Source organism: Diceros bicornis, chromosome 13, assembly GCF_020826845.1.
Source record: "Diceros bicornis minor isolate mBicDic1 chromosome 13, mDicBic1.mat.cur, whole genome shotgun sequence".
Taxonomy (NCBI): domain Eukaryota; kingdom Metazoa; phylum Chordata; class Mammalia; order Perissodactyla; family Rhinocerotidae; genus Diceros; species Diceros bicornis.
In genome coordinates, this window is record NC_080752.1 from 55,919,597 (window position 1) to 55,924,045 (window position 4,449).

The following is a 4,449-nucleotide window of genomic DNA, read 5'->3' on the forward strand; positions in this document are numbered from 1 at the left end:
ACGTGTAGCCTGAATCTGTGAGGAAACACTCAGATAAATCTAGAATGTGGTTTGGAGTTTTCCATAGTATCAATATCCTGAAAGACAACAAAAAAAGACAGGACTGATCTGCATTCAAGACAACTGTGAGCTGGATAGGGTTATGGATTTTTAAAAAGTTATACAGGACATTTTGTGGACAATTGTGGAAGTTTGAACATGGAAGCCTATAATGATATATTGTTGACTTCAATTTCTCGGGTATGATAATGATACTGTGGTTATTAGAAGAGTGTTTTTGTTCGTAGGAGATGCATGCTCCAAGTGTGTAGGGATGAGGTCAGGATATCTGCAAGCTTCTTTCAGATGGTCCAGGCCCAAAAACAAAGTGTGTGTGTAGAGAGAAAATAGGGCACTATGTTAATTGTGTTCTAGCTGAATAGTATATGAGTGTTCATTCATCTTTTCTGTAGCATAGAGGTTTTTCAAAATAAAAAATTGAGAAATAAATTTTTTTTAAAGTATATGGCCAAGGCTTGACCTTTCATCATTATTCCCATTTCCGTTGGTCACCATTCCCTCTATTTCCCTTGGAGTTCTGATTGGCTGTATGTTAGCAATTATTTCCCTGTTCTCTAGAAGTGTATCAACATTTCTGTCATACTTTCTTTTTATAGAGCTCATGTCATTTTTGAGATATTACTTCACATCCATCACCTTTCAGCTCTTTCTGCTGGTCTGATCTGCTGTTTTCCCCAATTTTTGGTTTTTAATTCAATTGTTTTATATGTGCATATTGTGAGAAGAAGTTTGATTTGGTTATTTTCTCCTCGGCCTGATTACCTTTATGCTCTGTTTTTTCCTATACTTCCTATCCTATCCTTCTTTATATTGTATGTATAATGATTATTTTTATCTGTGATCTTGGAAGGTCTGATTCTAATTTAATAGCATAAAATTGGTCAAAATATCCCCTTATTGTTGTCTGTCTTTAGGATCTGTGATGTTGAATCCTCTTTTATTCCTAATATTGCCAGCTTCTATATGAACTCCTTTTTTAAAATGATCACTTTGTCTGGAAGTTTATAAATTATATCTGTCACTTCCAACAACCAACTTTTACTTTCTCTTTTGGGGGGTTTTCTCTTTTAATTACTTCTGCTTTTATCTTCATTCCTTGCCTTTACCTTCTTTTTTTAGTTTCCTGGAGACAATTGTTTTTATCTGGTTTTCTAGTCATTTCAGGCTGGAAGAAAAAGTGTTGCTTCATCATATTTGAAAACAGAAGTGCCTCAGAAGGGTTTTCTTTATCTCTAATTTTCCACATTTTCTGATAGACAAGTTTAGTAGTTATTTTGAATGATTTTTTTCTATCTCCAACCTACACCATATCCTTCAGTAAGTCTTAGTAGTTATTGGAAACAGCGGGATGGTCACCAAAGTCCAGCATAGACCCTCAGGCCTCATTGAGGCAAGAAAGCTGATTCACTGGAGATCAAGCCGGCCATCAGGGACCAGATTGTCCACGAGCTGCAGATGCTGCACGAGTGTAACTCCCTGTACATCATGGGTTTCTCCAGGGCTCTCTGGACCAGGCGTTGAAGGAAGCCAAGAGAATTCCAAGAGTCTGGGGAAGTCAGCATCGCGATTCTCTGAGGCTTGGTGTATCTCCAAGAAAAGCACCCCGACTGTGCACCAAGATGTGAAATCTTCTAACATCCCCGCCAACTGCAGAGGGGAGATGAAGCTGTGTGATTTTGGGGTGAGCAGGCAGCTGGACTCCATGGCCAACTCCTTTGTGGGAACTCGAGCCTACGTGTTTCCCAGCAGTTGCAGGGCACTGACTACCTGGTGAGTCGGACATCTGGAGCACGGGCTGGCCCTGGGAAGCTGGCCGTTGGAAGGTACCCCATTCCCTCCGGATGCCATCTCTGGCTGGGCCATGGTCAGTGGGGCAGAAGGAGAGCCTCCAGCATCTCCCCGAGGCCAAGGCCATCAGGATGCCCCACAGCGGTCACAGATGGCCAGCTGGCCAGCTCTGGCTAGCTTGGAACTGCTGGACGGTATTGTGAAGGAGCCGCTTCCCAAGCTGCCACCAGCACCTTCACTCAGGATCTCCGGGAATTTTGAATAAATGCCTAATTAACCCAGCAGAAGCAGCAGATCTGAAGATGCTTGTGAACCAGCCTTTACCAAATGGTACAAATGGAAGAAGTGGATTTGTTGGCTGGTTGCGTAAAATGCTGCGGCTGAACCAGCCCAGCACACCCACGTGCACCTCCCTGTGAGGGGATGGGCTCCCCGCATCCCATCTGTCCCCTCCACTCCTCACCCCTTCCGGCCCAGGACAGACCAGCCTCTTCTCTCCCTCGGCCCCTGCACCCTCTCCCATGGCACCCTCCACGGAGACCAGCGCAGAGGTGGGAACATTGAATTTCCTCTTCTAGCTGTCCAGCCTGTGTGGCCCTCTGGTCTCTGGGAAAGGGGGACGCTGCTCCTGCTGTCTTCTCAGAACCTGCTCATTTAGGTTTAAAACAAAACAGGTAAAGAAAAAGCAAACAGTGCCCATAATAAAATATACATATAATATAGATTAAATATAAATTATTTTAAATATGGATTACAATGTAGATTTTAAGTGCATGCATTCTGTTCCATATCCTCTTCCAATATATGTTTCCCCTAATGACCATAATCTTTTATAAGATATCAGCTGCCAACTGTGATCTTGATTCCAACTCTCACCCTCCCTCACTTTTTTTAGACTTTACTCTCAGCATTATGATTTAAATGGTTAGTTTGGCTATTGTTTCCCTACTTCATAGTGTTCGCTCCCTCTATCCTGTTACCTACAGAAGAGAACCACACAGGGGCCGTGCACTCGCACTTGTGAGAGCAGTTCAGTCAGTCAGTCTGGACTTTGCTGTGGAGCTGACTGCTCTTTCAATATGTCTGTACAAGTCAACCAACAAGAGAAAAAAATGGGGCTACACACGTTCGTTTATCTTTGCAACAATGCTATGAGGAAATTAAACTACCATCTAGAAGATAGTTTTTTTAAAAAATGTGTTAGTTATGCAAACTTCAGATGTCTTAACTCCAAAAATTTCTCTTTAGAGGTGACCTTGCCAAAGTTTCTCCTTCAAAGCCTACGTGAAGTGTTGTTTCTTCTACTAAAATTCCCTGTGTAGTTTGCCCCATAAATTATTCCAGTTTTGATGGTTCAAGATGTGGACGGAGCAGTGATACAGCAACAGTCGACATGTCAGAACAATTTAAGACTTAGACATTTCCTCTCAAACATTGACTATTTTCTTTTTAACCCACAGAAATAAGCATGAGGTGCTGGGGGAATTTGTTGTGGCTTTATGTTTTATGAACAGAAAGAATGTATGCCAGTTGACATGGCGGACCAATTTAGAATGGCTTGTAGCTCTGTCTTTTCAAATAAGAGTTTAACTGGCAGTCTTTCCTTTATACCAAAGCTCTCCAGCTGCCACATTAAATCTCAGGTATAGCCCTGAAACATAATGTTTCAATTTTCTTCACTACTAGAAAATATAATTTTAAATGACAAAGTCTATGCAAATATAATTCTTGAAAATGTATTATTTCAGTTTTTGTCCGACTTTGTTGTATTATTGTTCTCATTTGTTGCTTTGTTTAGAGATTAAAATGAATATTTCTGTTCTGTCAGTCTCTGTGAGTGTAATTATCTACATAATCTCAGCCAAAGTAGCAGAGAACGCAAGAAAGATTAATGAGAAAAGACACTGTTATAGTGACCCAGTCTCTTTAAGAAAGAAGAGTTAACAGAAGAGAACTATAAGAAATATCTTATGGTTCAAGGATCAAAGAATATCTTGTACCCAGGTTCTCCTATTATTATCTTACATTAACATGGTATATTTGTTACAATCAATGAACCAATATTGATATAGTATTACTAGCTAAAGTTAACACTTGATTCAATTCCCTTAGTTTTTACCTGATGTCCCTTTTTTGTTTTAGGATACTGACCAGGATCCACCTTATATTTATCCATCATGTATCCTTAGGATTCTTATGGCTGTAACAGTCTCTTAGGATTTTTTTGTTTTTGATAACTTTAAAAGTTTGAAGTAGGGGCCGGCCCCACACCCTAGTGGTTAAGTTTGGTGCGCTCTACTTTGGCAGCCCGGGTTCAGTTCCCCAGCACGGACCTACACCACTCTTCAGCTGCCGTGCTGTGGCGGCGACCCACATACAGAATAGAGGAAGACTGGCACAGATGTTAGCTCAGGGCGAATCTTCCTCAAGCAAAAAGAGGAAGAGTGGCTAGAGATGTTAGCTCAGGGCGAATTTTCCTCAGCAAAAACAAAGTTTGAAGTAGCAGGGGTCATATAGTTTGCCGAATTTCCCTTAATGGGTTTTTGGACGTTTTTCTCTTATTTGACTGTGTTATATGTTTTGGGCAGAAGATCACAGCAT

At 41.1% G+C, this 4,449-nt stretch overlaps 1 pseudogene; it reads left to right on the forward strand.

The window, feature by feature from the left end:
* The first annotated feature begins 1,393 nt into the window (after positions 1-1,393).
* LOC131412370 (dual specificity mitogen-activated protein kinase kinase 2-like) lies at positions 1,394-3,018 on the forward strand (annotated as a pseudogene).
* Positions 3,019-4,449: the final 1,431 nt, after the last annotated feature.